Below are 16,091 nucleotides of genomic sequence, written 5' to 3'. Positions count from 1 at the left end.
TAATTTACCTGATGACTATGAGATTTACCACAAAGATTATAAAAAGCAGGAATGAAAAAAAAAAAACTAACCATGAATTCAAGTCCATCTATCATCTACACCATAACAAAACATAGTGGCATTTTTGTGAGGATAAAAGCAGAAGATATTTATAAAGCACTTTATATATCTTAAAGTGTTATAAAAAATGTTAGCTAGTTAGGTGGTAGTAGTAGTAGTAGTAGTAGTAGTAGTAGTAGTAGTAGTAGTAGTAGTAGTAGTAGTAGTAGTAGTAAAGAGGAGGAAGAGCAGTAGGAGTAGTATCACCTTTCAAGGAGAAAACCTGACTTGACCTTTAAATGAAATGAAGGGTTTCAACTGGTAGAGAGATGTTGAAGAAGAGGAAGGAAAGAATTTGTTAATGACTTGAGGAGTGGCATGTATAAGTTTCCAAAAAAGAAAGAAAGTAGGCCAAATATGGAGATTAGGGAAGAGAAACTTCTGGGACAAATTAGATTTCAGGAGAAAGTATAGTAGATGAAGGAGAGTAGTTGACTTCAGACTGAGTTGTATTTTCAGATTTTGGTTGATATTGTTTTTTTTTTTCTTGTCAGATCTCTTTTCTCCATGAAACCAACCATGCCTGGCCTTTTTCTTGAAGTAACATATCTCACTTACTAGTGAAAGTCAGTAATTTCAATTCAATTCAATTATTTTGACATTTTAATAGGATTCACTTTCAATTTCATATAAAGGGTGATATCCAGTCAAGGCACTTGTTGAATTCTACATCTATGTCAATTTTCCCTTTTCAATATTTCTCGGGATATGAGTGACTGCATCCTTGTGATGCCAAGGCAGGTATTTTCAGGTGGTGAAAAATTACTATCACATATAATCTCAAGTACATTGTATCTTGTAAGTACTTGGTATGTACTTGCCCCAGGATAAGGAAGGGAAATATGGCATAGATAAGAAGGACAATGAGTGGTGGATGACTCAGGAATATAAAGTCAGAGTACTGAAGTTCAATCAGGTAATAGACACCATTCATCATTTTGAGAAATAGATAGAAAATATACCAATACAACAAACAAAGCGTTCTAGAAACCAAGATGTTGTATAGGAGGAAAAGACAGAGGAAGGTTATGGAAAAAGGAAATGGCTATTCATTCAAGAGGATGGTGATGAGTCAATATTTTGGGTGGTTTTAAAAATGGCACCATAGCTGATGGTAGATAAAGAAAGCCCTGGTGGAGATTTTCCTGAATCTGGTTAGATTAAATAAGCAAAATTACACCTAGTCAATGCATGATCTACTGTTCATATTCTTCTGTTAAATGTCCCTAAACCCTTTATATTGGGTATGGAACAATTCTGATTTTGAGTGAACCCTTGTAAAATTCATAGGTTTATAGGATTCAGAGCTCATAAGGACATTAGAACTCATTTAGTCCAAAAATCCCCTTCCATTAACTTTAGAGATGTAAAAATTTAGATGTAAGAATTGAATGTCTCAGTATCACACAGATAGTGAGAAGTCTATCAGAGATTCAAACCCACATTCTCTGACTCCAGCTCCAAAGTTCTCTCTTCAACACCACACTCTTGAATTACAGAACAAGTACATCATCAGCAAAAGAGGGAAGTGAATTGGACGCTAGATAGAAAGTATCAGGCAGTGGTAGCAATTCTGGGTTGCAGAATTAGTGAACAGAATGAAAAACTTACACTAGCATGAGAATTAGTCAGTGTTCATTTCATAAAGAGAATCATCAGTTCAGTAGAACAAAGATGTAACATTAAGGCAAGTTTTCTTCCAAGACTAGAGACTTAGGAATTACACAATCACCATCTTCAAGTACCAAAGAACTTCTGTGTGGAAGAGAGAAGAGAAATGTTTCACATGGCCCCAGCAGGCAGAACAAGAAGCAAACGCCTTAAGTTGTAGAGTTTATAATTTCGGATTAACAGAATGAGAGAACCAGTCTAACAATTAAAACTATAGAAAAGTGACATGGACCACGTTGAAAAGTACCCTTAAGGGATATGTTCAATCAAAGACTAGATGATCACCTATTGGGTAAGTCATAAAGGAGAGTCCTGTGGAGAGAGACGTAAAGTCAGGTGTTGCTAAAGTATATCCTAATCCTGTGATTCATGATCAATAGATAAGAATTTTAAAAAAATTATATGAGTTAAGAAGTTTTGATAGGTCAATATCTTCATATAAATCCATCTTGGACTACTTCTATGGGGATCTGGTTTTGGATGTACTTAAAGTCCTAATCATGGGGTAATATTTTTCCAAAGGACACCATACAGCAGTTTATTTAAGCATCATTCATTATCTAGGGATATTGATTTCTGAGAGTTGTAAGGGACTACAGTAGTTCAATTAAATTAAATTTAGCAGATGTTTATGGCATTTACTACTGCAGTGCTCAAGACTTGATGCTAGAGATACAAAGACAAAAAAACCATATTCCCTGACCTGAAAGAGTTTACAAGCTAATAAAAAGGGGTGCTATATTTGATAGAGTTAGAAAAAAGAACCAAACAAAGTACTATTAGATACTTGTGGAAGAAGAGATTTCTTCTGCCTGTTGGCACTCAGGGTATGTACAATGTAGGATATAGCATATGAGCTAGACTTTGAGGACTCCATTAAAGGTACACAGGCTGGCAGACCAGGATGAATGCATGAATGCAAGATCATCATCAGTGAATAACTAATAATCTAGTTAGATTAAAAGGTAGAGTATATCAAAAGGAGTTTAGAATATAATCTCCTTGAGAGGAGAGATTATTTTTTTGCTTTTGCATTTTCCTTAGGGTCCTATCTCTTATCGTAGTTCCTGAAACACAGAAAACATTAAGAAAAAAATAATTAAGGTGAAATATGTCTAGAAGGATAGGCTTATGTGATAGTATCATTCTCCTCTCTGTATAATCCTGAATCCATATTAACACAGTTCATCTTCACAAAATCCTGTATGATTCAATTATTTCTTCCCTTGTTTTATCACCAGTCACATCTTACCAAACTCCACCCAGGGATTTCTTTACCCATATATTTCTTCTGGTTCAACTTAGTATGGTTGAATAGACCTTAAAAAAATCATAGAAGATGATTTGTCTCCTACAAGCTCATATCATGAAATCTAAATTGGGCCTTTTTTGAAGCAAGACAATCATTTAACTCCTCCCTATTTGAATTTTTATCCCAGCCACCATAGTAACAGTTGCAAACCTCCTGTTCTTTCCTTAAATCTTTCATAGCACCAGTTTCCCCATTCTCTTAACTATTTCATTAAGAAAGCCAAAATTATTCACTGAAAATTTACTCTCCTTATTTCTGCTAAATGTAATAATCCTTTGAAATAATGTCTCCTTGTTTACTTTAGTATATTATGAAAAAGTGTATCTTCTCATCATTAACAACTTCCCTCTATGTGTCCTTGATTCCAATTCTTCTTGTCTTTTCCAGTGAATTTCCCCACCTATAATTCCCTCTTGATTTCTAGTCTTTGGTCTCTCCCTATCACCTACATCCTATATCTATAAGTCCATCTAGCCTGAAAAAAAAAAAAGAAACAAAACAGAAAAAACTCACAAAAACAACACATGAACTTTTGTCAGTCTCATATGCCATTTTCTTCATCTTTCCTCCTTTTCTTAGCCAAAATCCTTGAACAGATTCTATACTTTGCATTTCCTCACCTTCATAATCTTCTAAGCTTTCTGAAAGCTCCTTTGAAACTTCAGCATTCAACTATACTAACTCATTCCCAAGTTACTAATAATCTCTTATTTATGAAATCAAATGATATTTTCTCAATCCTATTCTTCTTGATTTCTCTGAAACCTTTGAAAATGTTGATCTCTATCTAAATATTTTCTTTTCTTTGATTTTTTTCCCCTGATATTATTCCCTCTTTGTTCTTCTACCTGCCTCAGCATTCTTTCCTCAGGTTCTTGGGATGGCTCATTAACCATCTAATTATTCTAAATTCCTTGTCAACCTCAAATCTCATGGGTTCAATTACCATTGATATAGAGAAGACTCCTCCCTCTTCCTTCTTTCCCCTCCCTCTCTGAGACTATGGCATACAATTTTATATAGGTTCTACACATACATTCCTATTAAATACATTTTCACCTTAGTCCTCCTCCATCTCTTGAACTTTCATATTTTTGTTGAGGTTACCATCACCCTTCTAGTAACCCAGATTCTGAACCATGATGTCATCATCAACTCCTTATTCTCATTCATTGCACATATCTAATCAGTGGCCATATTTTATGGTTCTGATCTCCACAAGAGATAAGCTAAAGTAGGTCTCTCCATTCAAACAACCCTCTTATTAAATCAGGTCTTCATCACTTGTCAATTGGATAATTAAAATAGCATCTTACCAGGATTCCCTGCCTCAAGGGTATCCTCTCACCAATTCTTCCTCCACATCACAACTAATGTTATTTTCCTTAAGCATACCTCTAACCTTGTCATTCTTCTATTCAATAAACAACTCAGTGTCTCTCCTTAAACTCTGGAATGAAATATACACTTCTCTGTTATTTACAGTTCTTTACAAGTTGACTCCATCCTGCCTTTCCAACCTTAATGCATATTACTCCTATCAGAGCACTTTTCTACTTTGCCACACTGCAATTCTTGCTATTCTGCACCCAGAATAAATTATCTTCCATCTGCATATTTACACTGATTCTGCTCCGTATGCATGAATGGCTTGGAATGTTTTATCTCATCACTCCCTCATTCTGAATAGCTAATGCAACTTTCATTCTCTCTCTCTCTCTCTCTCTCTCTCTCTCTCTCTCTCTCTCTCTCTCTCTCTCTCTCTGTCTGTCTCTCTCTCTGTCTCTCTCCCCCTCCCTACCTTCCTCATTCCTTTCCCCCTCCTTCCTTCTCCCCTTTTCCTCTCTCTATAGTTAATTGAAGTTAGATAGATAAGAGGTAGATAATGGATAGAAACTAGAGAGACCTCAAAAGTTTTTACTAAAAGGAGTGACATAGTCAGACCTATATTTTTTGGGGGGGGGGGGGGGGTGAGGGGTAATATTGGCAGTTGTATGGATGGAAATTGGACTCAGTGGTTAATTCAATAGTTCAAAGGCTTATGAGGGTTAAAACTATAATGTTGGTCATGGATTTTGAGAGAAGAGAACAAATTTGAGGGACAATACTGAGGTATAATTAATGAATAGGAATTGTATCTGATTGGCTACGGGGTGGGTGGGTAAGGAAGATGGATATCTTCTATAGATGGATAACACCCAAGGGTCTCACACTTACTAATTATCAGAATGTGGGCAAAATAATTTCCTTCTCTGAGCAATACTTTCTTTTTCTATAAGATGGGGACAATACCCCATTGGGTTATCATTAGAAAAGCTTTTGGAAAACTGCAAAACAGCATATAAATGTAAGTTATTGTATTTCCCATTTTCCATATCTCCCCAGATCCCATATTTCTCAGGGATAATCGAGAGTTTTAAGTTGTTTTAGATGGACTTGAGATCGTCATATTAAAAAAGATAAGCCATCATTACAGTGATTTATAATGAAAAGGATCTTCCTCATGAATTCCCCAGATTCCACTTAGACTGTTGGAAGTCTGAGCCCCGGTTTCAAATAAAGTTGCAGAGCTGAGAGATCATAAAGATGAACTAAAAAGGAATATAAAATTTGAAAATCTGCAATTTACTGAAAGCACAAGAGCCATTAATTGTCAGTGATAGTTCTCATTAAACCAGCAGCATATGTTGCTATTATAAGGATGTTTGTCATGAGCTCCTGAGAGGTCTATTAACAATAAGACTCTATTATTCCAGATGTTTTGCCTCCACAGTACACACCCTCCACAATTAATTTCCAATGGCCTAAATTTATAAATCTTGAAAATGAGAAAGAAAAGTCATTCACCAAATATGATATCTGAAGTTCCATTTAGGGTCAGGAGGAAGGCACTCAAAAGTTCTGAAATATGGTAGAACATTTTATCCCTGCCCCATTTTAAGAGATATTGACTGTTTTTCAGTATTACCTCTGTAACCTCAGCAGTAAATACATATAGAAAAGGTGGAGAATGAGCAAATACCTGCAATTTACCCTGATTCTGTGACTTCCCTTCACTGCAGTTCGAATTATTTTTTCTCCTTCTAGCACAGAACTCTGTTTAACCTCTCTTATGCTCTTTCCATATACCAGTACGTATTGCTGTTAGTTACGTGCTATGCCATTCCCCTTTCTCACATTCCCCTTCCTCCCATTGACTACGTCAGCACAGAGGGAAGACTGGCAGCTGCTGCTCATCTGTGTTCCTATGAACTGGGGGCAAGGGTGCAATAAGTCAGTCTACGTGGAAAATAGAAGTGGAGAATGAAGTGTTACCATACTAGGTTAACTCTAACCCATGGCAGAGTATCTACAGCAACTGGGAACAGAGAAGTGGGAAAGAGTTAAATAAACAGTGAACCTGGACTCTTGTGGTAGGCCTAGAGTCTATCTTTCCTTTAGTCTGGGTAGTGTCCTAGTGCAAAACCTGCTGGGAACACAATGATGGCAATACCAATAATAACAATACTAGTAAAATAGCATTTATATGATACTATAAGATTTGCAAACATCATCACAAACACTATCTCATTTTGTCCTCATAACAGTCCTGGGAGGTAGGTGACATTATCATCCCATTTTATAGATGAGAAAATGAGTATGGGAGAAGTTACATGAATTGTTCTTGGTCACACAGCTAGTAACTGTCTGAGGCCAGGTTTGAACTACAGGTTCAGCATTCTATTCACTGAATCACCTACAGTATAGCTATCCAACAGTTTAAGTGTTTTAATTATCTGCAGAGTCTCCTTGGGGCTTCATGCAAACAAAAATGTATGGGATATCAATGATGAGCAGCATCAGCTCAATGCAGGTAATTGTGGCATACATCAGGCTTGAACCTGTGGGTCTTTTCCTTTTGTCTATCTCTAGAGGCACAGAGTCTGCTAAATGGTACATGCAGTAAGGGCAAAGCGAATATCTTATTTACTTTTAGCATCTTTCTTAGTACCTAATACAGGACTCTGCACATAATAGGTACTTAAAACTGATTTAGAAAATTAACTGAATTGATTGAACTGGATTTAGGTAGACTGCTAGTCTCTTTTAGTACAGTCCCACTCCTTCATATAACCTTCATATAACCTCTTTTTGTCTTTACACTACAGAAATTTTTAGTCTTCGTTATTTGGATAAGTTTTGCTAAAGCATCCTTTTAAAAAAAGTCAATATGGTTTTACTGAGGACAGGTCATGACACACTAAACTAATTACTAGACTGATATTGGCCATATGTCACAGGCAACGTTCTCTCAACTCAGTGCCTTTGTAGTGGCTGTCCCTCAAGCCTGGTAAATTCTTCCTCACTGTGTACATATCTTAAAGGTCTGTTATATCTTCCAAGACTCAAGTCAAGCACCATCTTCTTTGGGACATCTTTCTAGGTCTTCTCAGGTTCAAGTAACTTCTCTTCTTAAAGGATATCTTCCATCTCATTGTTTCCTATATTGTATATATAGAAACACATACATAAATATGTAAATATATACATATGTGTGTATATATATATACATATATACATATATATTTCTCTGTATGTGTATGCGCAGTGTGTATGTGTGCGTGTATTGTCTCCATGTTATTTTCACTATTAGAAGGTAAGCTCCTTGAGGTAAGGATTCCCAGCCTTTACACAGTGTTTATTATATAATAAGATCTTCATAAATGCTTGTAGAATTGATTGATTATTGACCCATACCTGAGGTTATATTATAATTGTAATACCTTAAACTTCTACTGTGGCCCTGGAAAAGATCTACATGTCTCTTATCTGAGGATTTGCCTATTCAGGTGCATGAAAAGCTGAAAGTCTTTCTCTACTATTATATTCATACCCTCTGCAGTGGAAGAGATGAAACTTCCAGATACTTTAATGAAAAGATGTATCAATCCCTGTCTTTATGTTACAGTTAGTCAGAATCTATGCTAAACTTTAGAGGCATAAACTTTGGAGTCTGAAGAAGCTGTATCCTTGGGGAAAACGAAAATATCCACAAATGCATCTGGGTAGGTATACTATTCATCAATATAGTTTACAAGATCTCTATACTATTGTAAATGGTTTCAGGAATTAATTGGATTAAAAGGCAGAAAAAAAATCTTCTAGTGTACTGCCTTCTGGTAACTGACTTCTCTGTGTTATGCAACGTACTGAGTTTGTACTCAAAACTGGAAAATAGAGAGACACTCCATTTTTGGACCAAGTTCAAATACTTTCAAGTTGTACTTAAATAGCTTAGCTTCTCAGATTCCCAGATAATCTCCACATCCAATGAACCATTAAAGGGGAACTTTAGCAGAAGATGTCATATATAGTAAAAGAAAAAAATGAAATATATTTTAAAATCAAATTGAATAAACTTCAAATTTATAGAATGAGTTTTAACTTTTTCTCTATTTAGAAGATAAATTTCTAAAAATGAATTTGATACTTTCCATGTCAAAATTATTATAATTTAAATGAAGGCAAATAAACTATTTCATTCATTCAACATCTATTAGGCACATACTTTGTGCAGAAAGTCATGTTAGAAAATGGGGAAGATGTAAAGTTTAGACAAGACAATGTCCTTGTACATTCTTCTGTATAATGGGGAGTTAGGACATCAATATAAAACATAAAATAAATTTCTGATTTAAGAGATATATTTTTATTTTATCTTTGTGTCTCCAGTGCCTAAAACAGTGTTATGAACAAAGTATGTAGTTGGATATGGTGCTATAAAAAATAATGAGCTCCAGGATTTTAGAAAAACATGGAAAGTCTTGTACAAAATAATGAAGAACAAAATAAGCTGAATCAAGAAAACATTGTATACAGTAATAGCAACACTGATTTTAGAACGACTGAGCAATTATGTTATTTTGCCTATTATAAATATTCAAATTAACACAAAGGGCCTAGGAAGAAAGATAATATTTGCATCCAGAAAAAGAATTGATAAATAGAAGTATGTATAATATGATTTTACATGTATACATCTATTTGTGTCTAATGGTAGCCATTGGGGGTGGAGAAGCGAAGAGAAAAATAAATGAAAAATACATGTTAATTTCGTTGTACATTTGAAAGGAATAACAATTGTGCATAATAGATCTGCAGTCTCATGTACATCATCTTTTTTGTTGTATAGTGTTTTGAAAATGCTTCTCTTATTCCATAAATTAAAAAGAAAATTTAAAAAAGAAAATACAAAATAATCATAATTGCTGAAGTTAGGGCTGAGAAAAGTGCTCAATGAGACATCCACCCCACAAGTATCTCTTAAGAACTTTCTAGATTTAGGGTCCTTTTCTAGGTACTGGAGACACAAGGACATCATTAAAAAATCATCACTGATCTTGTGCAGCTTATATTCTAATTTTTTTTTGTATCTTAATCCTCTCCTAGGCTATACAATCAAAGGACTATTGCTAAAAGGAAGAGCAAGAAAAACTTTGTGGAAGAAATATCATTTAGGCTTGGTCTTTAAAGGTGAGTAGACATTAAACAGTCAATGAAAGAGAAGAACCATCTAGGCATAAAGCAGAATATGAACAAAGGCATGGAGATTTGACATTATGATGAGCAGTCACAGAATATTCTAGCCTGACTAAGGTATAGGGGCATTTATATAAGTCCAAAAAGGTAAACTGCTGTCAGATTTCTAGGGGAATCAAATGTCAGAGAAAGACATTGAACCTTACTTGATAGTCAGCAGGGAGCCATTGATGATTTTGGAGAAGTGGCATGACATGATCAGTTATATAATCATATGAAAATTTAAAGATAACTATTATAAGGATTTTTCACTATGGATTTCCTTGGAGTTTGTTCTATGGAAAATTTACTCCCACCAAAATTTATAAGGGATAGATGTGATGTTTTAAGAATGTAGTAAGTAAACCTGCCTATAGATTCTTGTTGCTTATGTTTCCTTTTAATACAGAAAGCAATCTTCTCATAGTCTCACAGTAACAATACTGCTTATCACACCATAATATTGTAGGGCAAGTGACTATCGTTTTCTGATAATAGTCCAGGAAAACAAAAAGTCCTTGAAAATGAACAATATGTTTATAAAATTGCAGTATGATCTCCACAAGATTCTATGCTTATTTAAGCCCTTTCAGCAGAAAACATTACCGTTGAAATTGCCAAACCTTTCATTACAAACTTTCATTAAAAATCTCTCCACCTGATTCTTGTCTGGAACTAACTTGAGATGCTATTAACTTCATAATGATTTTGGAAGAGTGAAGTCTTTCCTAATATACCATCCAATTTTTAAAATTTCAGAAAATTGCTTTTCTCTTTTTTGCTCTCCTCAAATGAGACATTTCACTTGATTGGCTCAATAGTTCTTGAGCTCAACAGCCAACTAAAGGTCAAATGGAATTATTCCAGACTGATTTTTCCTGATTTTATGCAGTGACAAGGGAAAGGCTTGTCAAACAGGCAGAAAGCTAAAGTGGAAAGATTATTATTTTTTTCAGGCTAAAGATCCTGGTTCAAATCCAAGCTATGCTCCTCACCAGCTGCGTGGTTTTGGACAAATCAGAGAACTTCTCTCCATTTTTTCTTTATGAGTAAAGAACAAAGAGAAGGCTAGAGAATCTCGAAGGTTCCATTTGACTATAACTTCTAGACATTCTGATTAGACCTGTGAAAACAAAACAGAGTTCACTCTCAGAAGTAAAGCTGTGATGTCTTCAGTCTACCTCCATCACTGAGTATAGCTTCGTGGAGATGCAAAGACACATTCTAGGTATAGACTTGGAACAGATGAGACAATGATCTTTTATGCTATAGGAAAAATACGCTAAATTTGAATTCAACAGTCTTGTGTGTAAGATTCAGCTCATTTCAGTTTGAGAAATGTTCATTACGTACCTACAAGTCATGCCATTGTGCTAGTCCCTGGGGATATGAGGGCAAAAAAATCATAGTCTCTGACCTCAGATTTTTATGGGAGAAGATGGGGATGGAGTAGGGTTATAGTATTTGCATAAGTAAATAAATATGAAGTATATAGAAAGTAATTATGAATGATAATGTGTTAATACTGTAACAGGGAGTAAAGGGGAGTTGAGGTGGTCAGAAAATAATAGCCTTGCATAGGAGGTCATATTTGGTCTGATTTCTGAAAGAAGTTATGAATTCTCAAAGGAAGAGGTAAAGAGGCATGCAAGATCACTTGTACCTAAGTGATGAAGTGTGAGATAGAATAAGTGTGGAGAGGGGAACTGGACCATTTAACTGGAAAGGAGAGTTAATGAAAAGGAAGAGTATGACTTAATTTGGAATGGAACTTTCAGAAAGGCATTTTTCCTCTTCTGACCTGCATTTACTGATCTGAAAATTGTGATGGTTGTACCAAGTGGCCTCTCTACTTCTTTCTATCTCTTCTATCATCCTATAAAAATGTCTTTTGAGGACTCAGACAAACTTCTCACACGAATTAATTATTTCCCTCAGAGTACCATCTTTTAATGGTAAGGGTAATTGGGGCTGAGAGAGAGAGAGGTCACTATCAGGGCAGAAGTATGATTTGGGTCAGTGTTAAATCACATCCAGGTTAAGTATATCCTTAAAACAAACTTGTCTGCAAAGATAAAACTAAAATGGTATGGATCTCTCTCCTTTTTCTGAACTGTCTGTAGAATTACATTACATTCCAGTAGAAGAGCATTCATTAGATTTTTTTTTAATATTTCCTTCCTTTCTTTTTCTATTCCTTTTTCTTTTTTTCCTTCCTTTCCTTTTTCTTTCAGTCTCTCTCTCTTTCTCTCTCTCTCTCTCTCTCTCTCTCTCTCTCTCTCTCTCTCTCTCTCTCTCTCTCACACACACACACAGACACACACACACACCTACACACGTGTACACATGTATTAAATTGTATTACTGTGGTCCTTTTTTTTTTTTTTTTTTTTTTACTACATTTACTACATTTTTTGCCATATTGGATAGCAGAGATCGTGTTTTCTTTTTCCTTTATAAGGACCAAAACATACTGACTAACTAAGAGACATTCCAGAAATGCTTGATGATTGGTTGAATAATAGCCTGAGAATCCTTAGGCTGGTGAAGAAAAGACATTTTGAAGGTGAAGGGATGAGAACTGACAGTTGTTTTCCAGCACAGGAGGGATTGACAGGTAAAAGAGGGCCTCTGTTTTTTGGCTAAATTCAAAAGGGAAAACTAGGAGCAATGAGTATAATGGAAAAGAAGACTACATTAAGAGTTTAAGGTTGCTGTTTAGTTGTTTCAGTAGTATCTGACTCTTTATAAGCCCATTTGGGGTTTTCTTGGCAAAAATACTGGCGTGATTTGCCATTTCCTAGTCCAGCTCATTTTTATGGATGAAGACGCTGAGACAAACAGGATTAAGTAACTTGCCCAGGATCACATAGCTGGTAAGTGACTGAAGCCAGATTTGAACTCAGGAAGGTAAGTCTAGGTCTATGCCACCTAACTCACCCTGGAGTGTGAGGACTAAGGTTTAAATACCAGCTCTGCTACTCATTATCTGTTTGACCCTATGCAACTTGCCTAATCTATTTTAGTTTTTACCAAAAAAATGAAATAAAATTTCAAAAATCTCTTTTAACTTTATTTTCTTCCCTTATAAAAAAAAAGGAGTTAATGAAGATGATTTCAATGGTTCCTTTCAGCTCTAAATCTCTAATCCTGTGATTTTAAGTTTATGTGAGGTAGATATACGGTTCAACTCAGAGAAAGCTTTCTACAAATTAGAGGTATTCAAAAGTGATTTGGAAATCATATGAATTATGATGAATCATAGTGAGGTCTTTGTCAAGGGAGATCTTCAAGTGGATGCCACCTGTCAGGAATACTTAAATGAGGAATCCCTTCTCTAGATATTGAACTAGACTAGATCCAATTTGAGCCTCAGTAATTTTATGATTCTAGTATATGGGCAGCTAGGTGATATAGTGGATAGTGTTAGGCCTGAAGTCAGGAAGACTCCTCTTCCTGAGTTCAAATCTGACCTCTGATACTGACTAGCTGTGTAACTCTGGGCAAGTCAGTTAACCCTATTTGCCTTAGTTTCCTCATTTATAAAATGATCTGGAGAAGGAAATGTCAAACCACTCCATTATCATTGCCAAGAAAATCTCAAATGGTGTCTCAAAGAGTCAGCTCAAGTGAAACAACTGAACAACTTAGGAAACTATTCCCAGCCACATGGTAAAAGACTTGGAGACCTCCAAGGAAGGCAAACTGTACATGATCCAAAGGCTTCTCAAAGGTGCTGCCATGTTACCTAAATTATGTTCAGGGATGCTCAGGTCACACAAACATTAAAAGCTCACTGTATGAAAAGAAACATGTAGGACAAAGTTAATAGATAGGGAACCAACTTTAGTCAGAAACCTAAATTGATATGAGACCTCAAGAAATACAGACTGTGTGACCCTGGGCAAGACATTTACCTTTTAGGGGCCTTCTCTTCAAGATTTTAAGTGACAGAGCAATTACCAATTTGCTTTGGTAGAGAGAATTCCTAACTGAGAATTCCATATTTGACAAAAAAACCTCACAAATCTAGATTTCAACTGAAAAAAAAATACATACTAAGCCCTGGAAACACAATGACAAAAAGAAAACTAGCCTTTGACCTCAAGAATGTTACCTTCTACTTACGGAGGTAAGTAAATAAAATACAATTAGAAGGGGGAAAGATCCCTAACAACTTTGGAGATCAGTAAAGGCTGCAACAAGGTAAAATTTGAACTGGGCTCCAATTTCAATTTAATTACAGAAACAACCATGAAACAGTTTCTGCCCTCAAGAGACTTAGAGCCTATAGAGCCTTTAAAGAAGCTAAGCATTCTATGGGGCAAAATATAGTTCTGGGCTGAGGGGACGGGAAGCCTGTGACAAGGTACAAAAGTGAGAGATATGAATGATGGTCTCTTGGAGTAGCCAGTAAGCCAGTTGGGTGAGACTATGTAATGCAGTACTGTACAACTCAAAATAAATAAATAAAACTCAGATTAAAAACTAAAAAAAAATCTCTATATAAGGATCCCCAAGGGACTCATATTGACTTAGTTTTAAAATATAATACTTTCTATATTTCATTATATTTTTATTTATTTTGTTAAATATTTCACAATTGTATTTTAACCTAGTTCCCTGGTATTTGGGAGTCTCTGTGAATTGGTAGACCTAATGAAGAGTGTATAAAGAAAAAAAGAATGAAATAAGAATAGAAGTTGTTGAGTTATGCCCAACTTTCTGAGACCCCATTTGGGGTTTTCTTGGCAAAGATAATGGAATGGTTTACCACTTTTTTCTCCAGCTCATTTTATAGATAAGGAAACTGAGGCAAACAGAGATAAGTGACTTGCCTAGGTTCACAGAGCTAGGAAGTGTCCAAGGCTAGATTTGAGAACTCAGGTCTTCCAGACTCCAGGACCAGTGCTCTATCCACTGTACCAACTAACTGCCCTAAGTATAGAAAGATGAGCTGAAGCCATAGTGTTAATGGCTTTAAATGCCATTAAATTTCTATTTTATCCTCAAAGGAATGAGGAGTCTCTAAACCAAGGATGGAGAACCTGCAACCTCAGCCATATGTGACTCTTGAGGTCCTCAGGTGAGGCCCTTTGACTGAATCCAAATTTCACATTATAAATTCCTTGGACAATCAAACTGTACATACCCTTTGATCTAGTAATTCCACTGTATCCCATACACACACACACACACACACACACACACACACACACACACACACACACACACACTCTTTTAATGGTGGCAAAGAAGTGGGAATTGAGAATATGTCCATCAATTGGGGGAATGGTTGAGTAAGTTGTGGCATATAGTTTTTAGCACTGAAAATTTGATTTTTAATGATAAATAACAACTCGGCTTGCATTGTGTTTATGGTCTGCTCAGAAGTTGGTCTCCAGGCCCAATACAAGGTCTTGCCAAGAGGCCCTCAGCCTTGGGTACTGGTGATCTGGGAGGGCAGCAATAAGATGACTCCTTTAAACCTAGTCTTGCTGTTGCTGCTGCAGCTTCTTGGTGGCTGCCTTGCTGGCCAGGTCCTTGGCCTTCTCCATAGCTGCCAGAACAGTTTCCCTCCCTTCTCAGTTTCTTCCTCAGCTGTTTCAACAAATATTTTAGGAGCTTCACCTTTCAGTTTGGCCAAGATGTACTCAAAGCCTTTGATGGTCTTGGCCACATTACTTTTGAAGATAGCTAAACCCCAAACAAACTGTAGGAGACCCACAATTTCAGTCCAGCCACCATTTTCAGAGTTCACACAGTAAACATATCTTTCCTCCACCACCATCATGCTTGCATGGTCGATGTTCCAGGTGAAAGTGGTCATGGTCTGGTTCTGTGTGTCCATGATGGAGCTCTTGAGGATGTACACTGAGTGAGCTACATTAGCAGGAAAGAAGCACTCTGCCCAGTAGGGCATGCTGGTTGTCTTAATTAGAAGCCCCTGGACAGCAGTTTTTGATCAGGAGTCACCTCACAGTGCACAATATTCTCCATCAGCACATGCTTGCTGTAGGGGTTGGAGTAACGCTGCCAGAAGGCAGCAAATACTTGGTCCCAGGAACTCCAGAGCATGCTCTGTCCCAGGAAATACTTTGCCATCATCCTGGTGGAGTCAGGGTTGGGCAGTATCAGGGGGCGCCCAGCATTGAGGGGTACAGGAGAGATGGGTTGCTCGGGTTCACGCTCTCCATCACAGTCCCAAAGCCACCGTTGCAGCCTACACTGCCACTGCCACCACGAGGGGGTGTGAATTGTGTCATATTAATGTAAAATGAATACTATTGTGATATAAAAAATTATGAACAGATGGATTTCACAAAAATCTGGACTTAATTGATGCAAAGTGAAATGACCAGAACCAGGAGAACATTGTACCCAATAACAGCCACACTGTGCCAATGATCAACTATGAATGACCTAGCTCTTTTCAACAATGCAATGATTC

At 36.4% G+C, this 16,091-nt stretch overlaps 1 pseudogene; it reads right to left on the bottom strand.

Annotated features, from left to right (window-relative positions):
* Positions 1-15,129: 15,129 nt before the first annotated feature.
* On the bottom strand, positions 15,130-15,745 carry LOC140507675 (PRELI domain-containing protein 1, mitochondrial-like; annotated as a pseudogene).
* Between the last annotated feature and the right edge of the window lie 346 nt (positions 15,746-16,091).

This window comes from Notamacropus eugenii, chromosome 5, assembly GCF_028372415.1.
Source record: "Notamacropus eugenii isolate mMacEug1 chromosome 5, mMacEug1.pri_v2, whole genome shotgun sequence".
Lineage (NCBI taxonomy): Eukaryota > Metazoa > Chordata > Mammalia > Diprotodontia > Macropodidae > Notamacropus > Notamacropus eugenii.
This window is presented reverse-complemented; position numbering and strand designations above follow the sequence as displayed.